This window comes from Bos javanicus, chromosome X (assembly GCF_032452875.1).
Source record: "Bos javanicus breed banteng chromosome X, ARS-OSU_banteng_1.0, whole genome shotgun sequence".
NCBI classification, from domain to species: domain Eukaryota; kingdom Metazoa; phylum Chordata; class Mammalia; order Artiodactyla; family Bovidae; genus Bos; species Bos javanicus.
Window position 1 is genome coordinate 80783052 of NC_083897.1, and position 13959 is coordinate 80797010.

The following is a 13959-nucleotide window of genomic DNA, read 5'->3' on the forward strand; positions in this document are numbered from 1 at the left end:
ACAGTGAGTTAAGTCTAGTCCTGGATTGAATAAGGTGGGTTAGATTTAATCTTCTAAGTATTTAAATAGCTATTCTTGGGAATAATTAGTAAAATTAATTTATCTAGTACCTCAAGTATCTAAGAGATTAAATTTATGAAGTAAACTAAAGTTAACTCAAGACTTGCTACACCTTGGCCACTGTAGCTGTAACTGCAAACCACGTGTTATCTATGAAGTTTATTTGCCTTTGTATATATTATTTATCTTTAAAACAATCAGTTCTTAAAGAAAAAAATGATGGAAACATTTTGAAAAACGATTGTTAATTGTGTTCAAACAGACCCCTAACCTGTTAGGAAGAGAAGTGAAACTCTAAGGTGGCACCTAGCAAATATTTTACTGGAAAAAAAAATTAAAAGTTGGGCAATGATAGTCAAAATAACTAAATTTACAAAGCAGCATTTTTCTTAAAAAACAAAAACCCAGAAAACTAAAGTTAAAAAACAAAACCAAAAACAACCCCCCACCCATTACCAACTTGAATTACAAACTCAGGACAAGCAGCTTAGTACACCAACAAGGACCGGTGTGATAAATTCTCCTTCTGACCACATGTTGTCATCAGTCTCAAATAGGTAAAAGGCACTCAACTAATGTAATTCTTTAGTTACATTTTAAGGCTTTTTTCCCCTAGGAGTAAACTTTCACTAATTAAAATGCTCTCTAAATCCTCTTTATTAAAGGAGGGGTGGGTGGGGGGAGAGGGTGCCTGGCACACAGCACACGGCTCACGGGATCTCAGCTCCCTAACCAGGGATCAAACCCAGGCCCTCAGCTGTTAAAGCATGGAGTCCTGACCACTGGCAAAGTCTCTGTAAACCTTCCTTTTGAAAGGATCTGCTATACTTATCTTCTGGTCACCTGCCTTTAAATTACTACATTTCAAATAAAATGAAATTCTTAGGAATCATAATGCTTTTAACTGGTGATAATAAGGAAGAAACCTATGGTTAAATATCCCAGAAATTTATTTAATGTTTGCTTGATACATTTTATATAGAAAGGTTGGAACTATTCGCTTTGAGTGCCTCTGGTAAATCTCATGGAGGCACTAATCTACAAAGGGGTGCCAATCTGGAGATATCAGAAATGGAAATCATAAGCCCAATTTATGTCTCGTCTTGAAGATCTGTCTCTAGTGAAATCAGGCCACTCCCTTAAAAAACGCTCAAGGCGTTGGAGCTACTGTGTGAAAACAGCTAACATTTAGGAGGGCATTTCATGTTTTGGTCTGTTGGAACATTTAAATACTTAAAATAAAAAATATTCAGCTTTGAAGTTTTCAATACTGGAAAACTTTTAAGTCTAGGGTTTACAGCCAGGAAGGCTGCTTTGTGTTCCTTAAACTGGACTCTGTTTCCCACAAAGTTAATCTTCAGCTTTGGCTTCCATTTCTTCTGCATCATCATCTCCATCCACTTCTGCATTTTCTCTCTCAAGCCTCTCCAGCTGCCTTGCAAGTTCGGTCTCATCTGTATCTGTGACCACTTTGGGCTCCATTTGAACATTGAACATTTGTTTTTTTTCCACTTGGTATTATCTTTAATTACAAAGACTTTTCCAATCTCATCACATAGAGATCATTTTATCCACTGCTCTGTTTGGCTGCCAATCTCTTCTCTCTCTCCTCAGCAATGGTAAGGCGAATACCCTTTCCACGAGGAAGAGAGATCCACGGTTTGTTGCCTTTGCCAATAATGAAAATGTTTGAGAGCCATGTGGCAAAGCTGTTGCCGTTCGCATCTTTCACATGAACTACATCAAAAGAACCTGGATGCCTCTCCCGGTTTGAAATCACACCAATTCTTCCCAGGTTAGCACCTCCAGTCACCATGCACAGGTTACCAGTGTCAAATTTGATGAAATCAATAATCTTGCCAGTCTCCAAGTCAATCTGAATGGTATCATTCACCTTGATCAGGGGATCAGGGTAACGGATGGCACGAGCATCATGGGTTACCAGATGAGGGATTCCTTTTGTCCCCACAAATATCTTTCTTACTTTGCACAATTTATACTTGGCCTCCTGAGGTGTAATACGATGAACAGCAAAGCGACCCTTGGTGTCATAGATCAAACGAAAATTCTGTCCAGTCTTATCAATGCCGATGCCATCCATAAAACCAGCAGGGTAGGTTATATCAGTGCGGACTTTGCCATCAATCTTAATGAAATGCTGCATGCAAATCTTCTTTACTTCATCTCCAGTTAGGGCATACTTAAGTCTATTCCTTAGGAAAGTGATTAGGGGGAGACACTCCCTTAGCTTGTGGGGGCCGGTAGATGGACGAGGGGCAAACACACCAGTCAGTTTATCCAGCATCCAATGTTTTGGAGCTGCTCATTTCAGGGGCTTCTTGGGACCCCGAGCCATGGCTGCGCTAGGCACGAAAAGAGTAGGGTTTGCTTTGGATCTGTAGATCACTCTAGGTAATGTGTTAGAAGAACAGATCCAGTGGAGTGTGTGTGTGTGTGTGTGTGTGTGTGTAAAAGAATTGACTCATTCAATTATAGAAGCTGGTGAGTCCCAAGATCTAGAGGGTGAGTTGGGTAGCTGGAGACCCAGAAGAGCCTGTGGTTTAGCTCTAGTCCAGGTTAGAAGGCCTAAGAACCAAACCAGTAGAGCTGATATTTCAGTTTGGGTCTAAAGGCAGGAAAAGAAGCTGATGTCCCAGGTCCAAAGGCTTTCACGCAGGAGGAATTCTCTTACATGAGGAAAGGTTGCCTTTTTGCTTTATTCAGCCTATCAGCTGATTAGGTAAAGCCCACCCACGTTGTCAGGGGAAATCTGTTTTACCCAGTTGACTGATTTAAATGTTAATCTCATGAAAAAGCACCCTACAGAAACACCCAGAATAATGTTTGACTAAATATCTAGGCACTCTGTGGACCAGTCAAGCTGACACATAAAATTAAGCACCTCAGATAGTATGGGCTGCTTGACAATATTTAGTATTCCAATCTGTGCAGACAGATGCCTTTCCATTTATTTGTCTTTTTCAGTTTCTTTCAGCAATGTTTTGTAGTTTGCAGGGTACAAGTTTTTTGACTCCTTGCTTGAGTTTATTCCTCAGTATTTTATCCTTTTTTGCTGCTAATGTCAATGGAATTGTTTTCTTAATTTCCTTTTCAAATTGTTCTTTGTTAGTGTATAGTAATACAACTGAATTTTGCTTTTGGATTTTGTGTCCTACAACTTTGTTGAATTTGTTTATTAGTTCTACCAGTTGTGTGCATGTGTATGTGTGGGCGCATGTAATCTTTTGAGTTTTGCATGTACAAAATCACGCTCTCTTCAGTAGAGCTAATTTTACTTCTTTCTGATTTGGATGCCTTTTATTTCTTTTGCTTTCCTAACAGCTCTGGCTATGACTTCCAGTTGTTGAATACTAACATAATGGTGAGAGCAGGCTTCCTTGCCTTGTTCCTTATCTTAGAAGAAGAGATTTCAGTTTTTCACCACTGAGTATGATGTTAGTTGTAGCCTTTATTATGTTGAGGTAATTTCTTTCTACTCCTAGTTCTTTGACTGTTTTTCTCATGGAGTGATGAATTTTTTATGCATCTATAGAGATGTTCATGTGATTTTTGTCCTTCATTCTGTTAATGTGTTTTATTACATTGATTGATTTTTATATGCAACCAAGGGATAAATCCCTTTTGATCATGGCACATAGTCCTTCTAATGTGCCATTGAATTGTTTTGCTAGTATTTTGTTGAGGATTTTTGCATCTGCATTTGTCCGGGAAGTGGCCTGTAGTGTTCTTTTCTTTTGGTGCCTTTGATATCAGGATAATGCTGGCCTCATAAAATGAGTTTGGAAGTGTTCCCTCTTCTTCAATTTTTTGGAAGCATTTGAGAAAGATTGGTATTAATTCTTTAAATGTTTGGTGGAATTCTCCAGTGAAGCTATCAGTTCCTGATTTTGTGTGTGTGGGGAGAGGTTTGTCATTACCAATTCAATCTCATTATTGGTCTATCAGGTTTTCTGTGTCTCCTTGATTCAGTTCTGGTAGACTGTGTGTTTCTAGGAATTTATTCATTTCTTCTAGGTTGTCCAATTTCTTGCCACAATTGTCCATAATATTCTTGTGTAATCCTGTTTGTTATTGTCACATTGATTGTAATATCCCCTCTTTTATTTATGATTTTAGTTATTTTAGTCTTTTTCTCTTAGTTAATCTGGGTAAGTATTTAAAAAAATTCTTTGTGTATAAAAAAGTTTACTCACAACAGTGTTGTTTATAAGGGCAAAAAACTCTGACTGCTACTTACATTTTCATCACAAAAGCTACTAATATCTGTTGAAACTTTACTACGTGCTAGGCCCTCTACATGCATTATGTCATTTAATTCTCACAACAGCCATGTGAGGTAGACACTAATCTTATCCCTACTTTATATACAAGGCACAAACATGTGATAACTTGTCCAAAGTCAAACATCTAGTAGGTGGTGGAATCAGGATTTAAACTCTGGTCTTTGGGTTTATATAGATACAAATCTGTGTTATACAACTATTCGAAAAGGAAGCATGTTGCAATAAAAGATATACTGCACTGTTCTAAGCAAGAGCTCAAGAAATCTGCAAGTGCCTAAAAACGTTGTATTGAAACATGAATGTCCAGGATGGGTTTCTGGCAACCAGTGGGTGCAATGGCTCTGAAACTTTTTTTTTTTTTTTTTTGATTATGGGCCCTGTGTTAGTCTGTTCGAGTTGCCAAAACCAAATACCACAGGCTGGATGGCTTAAACAAAAGACATTTAGTTTCTCATAGTTCGGGAAACTAGAAGTCCAAGATCAAGGTGCCAGCGAGTTCAACTCCTGGTGTAGGCACTCCTCTTGTATTGCAGTTGGCCACCTTCCCTCTGTTTCCTCACATGACATTTCCTGTGTGTGTGTATGGAGACAGAGAGAGAGCGCGAGAGGTCTGGTAACTCCTCCTCTTATAAGGATGTCAGATCCTTTGGGATTAGGGCCCCACTCTTACACCTCTGTATGTGTTGTGCTTGGTCACTCAGTTGTGTCCGACTCTTGGTGATCCCATGAACTGTGGCACACCAGGCTCCTCTCCATGGGAATTCTCCAGGCAAGAATCCTGGAGTGGGTTGCCATGCCCTCCTCCAGGGGAACTTCCCAACACAGGGATGGAACTCAGGTGTGCCACATTGCAGGTGGGTTCGTTACTGTCTAGCCACCAGGGAAGCCCAAGAATACTAGATTGGGTAGCGTATCCCTTCTCCAGGGGTACTTCCCGACACGGGAATCGAAACCTATATTGCAGGCAGATTCTTTACCAGCTCCCTCAATTAACCCTAATTACCTCTCTAAAGGCTCCATCTCCAAATTCAGTCACATTGAGGGTTAGGGCTTTAAGATAGGCATTTGAGGGCCACACAATTCAGCCCATAATAGGACTCCTTTGAGAATCTATTGAAAGCTCTATACACCCTCCCAAGAAGACTGTATACATTACCTCCCACAACTCTGCACACAATTTCAGGAAGTTCTTGGAATCCAGGTTGAGAGCCACTGTTCTAGGTCACCTTCCTCTTTTCCCGATGGAGAAACAAGAGGTTCAGAAAGGGAAAGTGCTTTTCGTCAGGTTAGGAGAGAGGTAGGTCTCCTGATTCCTCATCAAGTGCTTGCCCCACCTTACTCTGCCTTATGTTAGGGCTGTTAGGTCAGCAATCCAAGGTGACCCCAAAACACTAGAGATTCTGTGGATGCAGTGAAGGGGAGTGCTTCACCTGGGATGCTCAAGTGAGTGAACAAGGCTCTAGCTATAACTGACATGGGACCGATTTCATTGTTTCAAATTAGTCAGGAGGTTGGGAAGAAGCTGCACCAGCTTCAACATACATCCACGAGAGTTCTGAGTGTGAGGCGATGCAGGTGCTTCTGTCCTAACGAACAGCAAAGTGGGGACTGAACAGGTAGAGTTGAACTGCCTGCTGGCCTGGACATGGCACTGTCCCTCTACTCTCAGATTCCTCATTTGTACACCCCTCAGGAGTAGACCTGTTAGATTTCTACATGAGATTATCTAGCTCTAGTATTCTGTACATCTGTGATTCTGGGGCAGGAACCATGCGGGAAAAATCAGCTGAGGCATTTGGGTCCTAGTTCAGTTCAGTTCAGTCGCTCAGTCGTGTCCGACTCTTTGCGACCCCATGAACTGCACCGCGCCAGGCCTCCCTGTCCATCCCCAACTCCCGGAGCTCACCCAAACTCATGTCCATCGAGTTGGTGATGCCATCCAGCCATCTCATCCTCTGTCGTCCCCTTCTCCTCCTGCCCCCAATCCCTCCGAGCATCAGAGTCTTTTCCGAGTCAACTCTTCGCATGAGGTGGCCAAAGTATTGGAGTTTCAGCTTTAGCATCAGTCCTTCCAAAGAACACCCAGGACCGATCTCCTTTAGAATGGTCCTAGAATCATGGGCAAAACAATTTTTTTCAAAATGTCTTCTGATGGTGTCCAAGAATTAGCAATAAAGCACATGTAGTTTAAAGAGATGAAAAATCCCAAATAAGCACGAGAAGACCCTTTACACGCTCAGTCATTTAAGGTAAAATCTCAATAGAAATGTTTCCTCAATTTCTGTTTCAGGTCCATCCTTAAAAGGGAGGCAAATTTTAATAGCTGGAATTCTGAACAACAAGGTTAGAAGATGGAACAGTATTTATAATGGGAAAAGTTATGTTATCTTTAGGCAGAGGGTGGCCCCAGAAAATGACTCTTGTTTCATTTCATCAATCAATGAGCATTTAAAAAACAGGACATTCTTCCTATTGACCCTATCAATGCCACGAACCAGTGTGGAGCCTTCACTTGGGCCACAGACTAGAAACAAAAGCAGGGGCACTCACTGCGGGGTGGAGGCTAACATTTCAGGAAAATTCTTTCAGCTTTGCTCCCTACAAAGAACAAGGGAAGGGCTTGAAGGGCTGTGCACACCCACCTACTGCTTCTGTGCCAGTGGAAGGTGGGAGCACACCCAGTCTAGCACATCAATGGTCTCAGTTTCTGTCTGAGGAGAAAGAGGAAGAAAAGAGCTGCTGCTGCGGGGAGGAGAGGTGAAGGCTGGTGTTGAGATGGAAGTGTCAAACAGGCAAGGGAGATGCAGCGCATCCAACCACCAGCACCATCACCATCACCACCATATTGGCACAAATAAGCTCTTCAGTCTCAGGGGTTAACAGACTAATCACAAAGATCAGGAGGAACTCCAAGCCATGGCATCTGGCCCTTCCCAACAAACAGCCTTAGACGATACTGCCCTCTCCTGGTCAAGTCGGTGTATTACAATGCAGGGACATCGCTCCGGACTTTTGGCCTTCATTTCTTTTGCTCAGGTTCTTGGTCCTCCACCTCTGAGAGGAAGTGAATGGGGAGGGGAGAAGTCTCTGAGAAATTGTATCCAAATACATCACTTCTGTGGATTTCAGCACAATTTCACAATTAAATTCTGAATGATAATGTACTACCCAAATATGGAATATTTATTAAAAATTGAGATTGATATTATAATTATGTGAGCTTCACTTTATTATTTTTCATTACAAAGGAATGAGTTCTCAAAAATATAGCTATTAATGTAGATGAAATAAGATTACTAAACTCAATTAGATATGTTATAAACAAAGAAAGTAACTTTGGTTCTACTTCTGGTTAGAACATAATTGCAATATGCTTATACTGGGATGTTATTTCCCTAAGCATTATATTTTTCTCCAATTATACTGAAACGTAACAGAGATAGAGAAAAAGTCACAATATATACGTGGAGTTTAATAACTGATTATCAAGTGTATACCCCCAAGTCACAGAAGGGGATAGTGTCGGCTTCCCCAACACTCCTGAAGTTTCCCTGTCTTATCTTAGACCCGCTCCTTCTTCAAGGAGAACAGGCACACTCTTACTTATATGCCATCCTTTCTATCCTTTTCCTCAAAAATTGTATACTATATATGTGTGTGTGTGTATATATATATATATATATATATATATATATAATGTTATGTGTTAGTGTTGACAGCTACTTACAGTTATATGAATGGAATTGTTAAATATATCTGTGTTGCTTCTTGGTTTTTAATCAATGTTAAATTTGTAAGATTCATGCCTATTCTGTGCAGTGGTAGTTTGTATATTTTTGCTGATGAAATTGTATTTATTCACATGAAGAGGACCTCCCAGAACTTTTGGATTTGAAGCCAGCAGGGCTTAATTTGGGGAGAGCCAGAGGGCCGTGGGAAGCAGACTCCACTCTTAAAGGGGGCATACAAAATCTCACATGCTCCAGGACCCTGGGCTGAAGCAATAATTTGAAAGCAGCCGGGGTCAGAGGCAGCTGCTGATCTTGAGAGCCTCCCAGAGAGGCAAGAGGCAGCTGGACTCACCCTGGGGACACAGCCACTTTGCGGAGCTCCATCGACCACGTGGACACCGGTGCTGGCAAGTGCCATTTTGGAATCCTCCCTGCAGCTCACCAGCACCAGTGCCCAGACCTGCCCATCAGCCTGTAGGCAGTAATACTAGGACAGGACAAGCTACTAGCCAGGCAGAGACGCAGCCCCACCCACAAGCAAGCCTGCTGCCTTAAGACTCCCTGGAGCTGGACCTGTCAATCAGAGGCCCCGACACACCACACTGGCCCTATACACCAATGAGAAGGCACTAAGCCCAGGACTCCAGGGTCCTGCAGTCAGAGCCTGGGACCTAGTTCCTGCCCACAGCAGGTCATCGCTAGCCCCAGGACCAGTTTTACCCATCAGTGGGTAGGCACCAGCCCTAGTATGCCCTGGACCCAGCCCCAGCCACCCATGGCCCAAAACACCAACTCCTGGACTCCTCCAGGGCCCTGAAGCCAGAGAACCCAAGAACCAGCTCCACACACCAGCAGGCAGACGACAGCAACCGGAGTAACTCCAGCCCTGCAGCCTGCCATACCAGGTAATAGGTCACCCACCAGCAGGCCCACACCAGCCCCAAGAGCCACTGAGTCCCAGCACAGTGTACTGGCAAGTAGACACCAGGTCTGGGACACTTTGGAGCTCTCAGCCAGCAGCTCTGGAATCTGGCCCCACACTGCAGTGTGTGGAAGCCCCCTTTGGGACATCTAGGACCCCACAGCCAGCCATGTCAGGAACTGGCCCCACCCAACAGTGGACTGAAACCAGCTCTGGGACCCGCAGGGCCCTGCAGCTAGAGACCCAGGAACAGAAACAGAGTTCCACCCACCAGTGAGCTGGCACTACCCCAGGACACCCTGGGCCCCAAACTCAGTCAATGGCAGGACAAACCAGCCTCAAGATACCTTGGCATGTCAGCCAGCTGCCCCCAGAAACAGCCACACTCACCAGCAGGACAAGATGAACTTTGGGACACCTAGGACCCCATAGCCAGCAATGTAGGAACTAGCCCTACCTACGTCAGCAGAAGGCTATGCTTATTCATTTGATACTGATGCATAGTGGGGAGAGAAGTATGTTTTAGGCTTGCAGGATTATATGCAATAGAAATTATTGTTGTTTAGTAGCTCAGTCGTTTCCCACTCTTTGCCACCCATGAACTGCAGCATGCCAGGCTTCGCTGTCCTTCATCGTTTTCCAGAGGTTGCTCAAACTCATGTCCATTGAATCAGTGAGGCATCACTGACTTGATGCATCCAAACATCTGATCCTCTGTCGTCCCCTTCTCCTCCTGCCTTCTCTCTTTCCCAGCATCAGGGTCTTTCCCAATGAATCGGCTCTTCGCATCAGGTTGCATCAGATGTTGCATCACATGTTATGGGGTGGGGCCCCTTTGTTTTTGACCCCCAAGGAGCCTTTCTGCCCATGTGCAGTGTCTCTCCTGCCCTGAGAATGGGACATATGTGACCTCTTGATCTTTTACTCAAACAGAGAGCTCCTCTGTCTCTGCCAGAGCTGTTATCTTAAAGTGTCCTCAGGAGACAAAGCTTGACTATTTCCCCTGTTACTCTTATTCTATTTCAAAGTGCAAGCCGGAGGCTGATTGTAAACATCTGGACTCAAGCCCACTTGCCTCCTTCCTTAGGAAATGTAAAGCAGAGGCTAGTTGTTAATGCTTGGCCTCACAAGAATACGATATTTCTTTCCATCTGTTTACGTCATCTTCAACAGCTCTCGTTAGGATGTTATAGATTAGGATCTTTATCCCTTCCCTACCTCTGCCTTTCCGTTTTGGTAATCATAAGTTTTCAAAGTCTGTTTCCATTTTGTTAATAAGTTCATTTGTACAATTTTTTAGGTTCCACATGTAAGGGACATTTGTCTTTCTCTTTCTGACTTTCTTCACTCAGTATGGCAATCACTATGTCCATCCATGTTGCTGCAAGTGGCATTATTTCATTCTCTTTATGGTTAAGTAATATTCCACTGTATATATGTACCACATATTCTTTATCCATCCCTCTGTTGATGGATATTTAGGTAGCTACCATGTCTTGGCAGTTGTAAATAGTGCTGCAATCAACATTGGGGTGCATGCATCTTATAGATTTGTGAGTACAGCTCTTTTGTCTCCTTAGGTTTATTCCTTGGCATTTTATTCTTTTTGATGTGATGATAAATGGGATTGTCTATTTAGTCTCTCTTTCTGAAATTTCATTGTTAGCATGTGAAAATGCAAGAATTTTCCGTGCATTCATTTTGTATCCTGCAGTTTTACTGAATTCATTGATGAGCTCTTAATAGTTTTCTGGCAGCATCTTTAGGATTTTCTATGCACAGTATCCTGCAAACTGCAAGCAGTGACAGCTTTATTTCTTTTCCAACTTGGATTCTTTTATTTCTTTTTCTTCTCTGATTGCTGTGGTTGGAACTTCTGTGACTATATTGAATAAAAGTGGCGAGAGTGGCCATCCTTCTCTTCTTCCTGATCTTAGAAGAAACGCTGTCTTCTTTTTACCATTGAGTATGATGTTATCGGTAGGTTTGTCAAATGTGGCCTTTTTTATGTTCAGATAGGGTCCCTCTATGCCCACTTTCTGGAGAGTTTTATCACAAATGGATGTCGGACTTTTTTCTAAAGCTTTCTCTGCATCTATTGAGATCTATGGGTTTGTGGATATTGAAAAATTCTTGCATCACTTGGATGAATCCCACTTGATCATGTTGTGTGGTCCTTCTAATGTATTGCTGGATTTGGTTTGCTACTGTTTTGTTGAGAATTTTGTGCCTATGTTCATCATTGATATTGCCCTGTAACTTTCTCTTTTGGTGGTATATTTGTCTGCTTTTGGTATCAGGATGACGGTGGCCTCATAGGATGAGTTTGGGGAGTGTTCTTTCCTCTGCAAGTTTTTGGAATAGTTTCAGAAGGATGGGTATTGACTCTTCACTAAATGCCTGATGGAATTTGCCTCTGAAGTCATGTGGTCCTGGCCTTCTGTTTTCTGGAAAATTTTAAGTCAGAGTTTCAATTTCAGTACATATGATGTGTTTCTTTGTATTTTCTATTTCTTCCTGGTTCATACTTGGAAAATTGTACCACTCTAATAATTGGTCCATTTCTTCTAAGTTGTCCATTTCACTGGCATATACTTACTTCCTGTATTCTCTTACAATCCAGTGCATTTCTGTGATGTCAGTTGCAACTTACTTCTCCATGTCTAAGTTTATTGAGTTTAACCCTCTCCCTTTTATTCTTGATGGGTCTGGCAAAAGGTCTATCACTTTTGCTTATCCTCTCAAAGAACCAGCTTTTAGTTTTATTCACTTCAGTTCAGTCACTCAGTTGTGTCCGGCTATTTGCAACCCCATGGACTACAGCACGCCAGCTTTCCCTGTCCATCACCAACTCCTGGAGCTTACTCAAACTCACGTCCGTCGCATCCGTGATGTTCTCCAATCGTCTCATCCTCTGCCATCCCCTTCTCCTCTCACCTTCAATCTTTCCCAGCATCATGGTCTTTTCCAATGAGTCAATTCTTCACATCAGGTGGCCAAAGTAGTTTCATTGACTTCATCTATTGCTTTCTTAATCTCTATTACATACATCTCTGCTCTGATCTTTGATTTCTTCCCTTCTGTTAACTTTCCATTTTATTTGTTCTTTTTTCTCTCATTGCTTTAGGTGTAAGATTAGGTTGTTTATTTGAGGTTTTTCTTGTTTCCTGAGGTGAGATTGTATTGCTATAAAATTCTCTCTTAACTGCTTTTGCTGCATCCCACAGGCTTTGTGTTTTCCCTTTCATTACTCTATAGGTATATTATGATTTACTCTTTGATTTCTTCAGTGACTTAGCCTCCACATTTTTGTTTTTTTCCTACAGTTGTTTTTTTTTCTGCAGCTGATTTCTACTTTTCACCATTGTTTAATAATATGGGTTTGTTGTTGTTGTTCAGTCGCCCAGTCGTGTCTGACTCTTGGTGACCCCGTGGGCTTCAGCTTGCCAGGCCTCCGTGTCCCTCACCATCTCCCGAAGTTTGCCTAAGTTCATGTCCATTGCATGGGTGATGCCATCCAGCCATCCCACCCTCTGACGCCCTCTTCTCCTTCTGTCCTCAGTCTTTCCCACCATCAGGGACTTTTCCAATGAGTCAGCTGTTCGCATCAGATGACCAAAATACTGGACTTTCAGCTCAGCATCAGTCCTTCCCAATGAGGATTCAGAGTTGATTCCCCTTAAGATTGGCTGGTTTGATTTCCTTGCTGTCCAAGGGACTCTCAGAGTCTTCTCCAGCACCACAGTTCAAAGGCATCAATTCTTTGGTGCTCCGCCTTCTTTACGCTCCAGCTCTCACAACCGTACATGCCCACTGGGAAGACCATAGCCTTGACTATATGGATCTTTGTCAGCAGAGTAATGTCTCTGATTTTCAACACACCGTCTAGGTTTGTCATAGCTTTCCTGCCAAGAAGCAAACGTCTTCTGACTTCATGGCTTCAGTGACCATCCACAGTGATTTTAGAGCCCAAGAAGAGGAAATCTGTCACCATTTCCACCTTCCCCCCTCTATTTGCCATGAAGTAATGGGGTGGGATACCGTGATCATTTTTTTTTTCAATATTTAGTTTTAAGCCGGCTTTCCCCACTCTCCTCCTTCACCCTCATCAAGAGGCTCTTTAGTTCCTCTTCCCTTTCTGCCATTAGAGTGGTATCATCTGCATATCTGAGGTTGTTGAGGTTTCTCCTGCCTATCTTGATTCCAGCTTGTAAATCATCCAGCCCAGCATTTCTCATGATGTGCTCAGCGTATAGAGTAAACACACAGGGTGACGGCAGACAGCCCTGTCGTACGCCTTTCTCAGTCCTGAACCAGTCAGTTGTTCCATACAGTGTGTGTTTCTTCTTGACCCACATACAGGTGTCTCAGGAGACAGGTAAGATGGTCTTGTAGTCCCATCTCTTTAAGAGCTTTCCACAGCTTATTATGACACACACAGACAAAGGCTTTGCGTAGTTGATGAAACAGAGGTAGATGGTTTCCTGGAATTCCCTTGGTTTCCCTATGATCCAGCGAATGTTGGCAGTTTGATCTCTGGTTGCTCTTCCTTTTCTAAACCCAACCTGGACATCTGGATGTTCTTGGTTCACATAATGCTGAAGGCTAGCATGCAAGATTTTAAGCATTTCCTTACTAGCATGGCAGTTCAGTTCAGTTCAGTTCAGTTGCTCAGTCATGTCCGACTCTTTGCGACCCCATGAATCGCAGCACGCCAGGCCTCCCTCTCCATCACCAACTCCCGGAGTTCACTCAGACTCAAGTCCATCGAGTCAGTGATGCCATCCAGCCATCTCATCCTCTGCCGTCCCCTTCTCCTCCTGCCCCCAATCCCTCCCAGCATCAGAGTCTTTTCCAATGAGTCAACTCTTTGCATGAGGTGGCCAAAGTACTGGAGTTTCAGCTTTAGCATCATTCCTTCCAAAGAAATCCCAGGGCTGAT

At 42.9% G+C, this 13959-nt stretch overlaps 1 protein-coding gene and 1 pseudogene across 1 annotated transcript in view; both read right to left on the minus strand.

Moving 5' to 3' along the window:
• Positions 1-1461: 1461 nt before the first annotated feature.
• Positions 1462-2416, minus strand: LOC133243177 (small ribosomal subunit protein eS4-like; annotated as a pseudogene).
• The window catches only part of LOC133243176 (small ribosomal subunit protein eS4, X isoform-like), a 70773-nt gene continuing 58370 nt past the window's right edge, over positions 1557-13959 (minus strand). The window contains exon 2 of the mRNA XM_061409727.1: positions 1557-1693. The gene's annotated coding sequence lies outside the window, so the exon portion shown is untranslated. The remainder of the gene's footprint in view (positions 1694-13959) is intronic.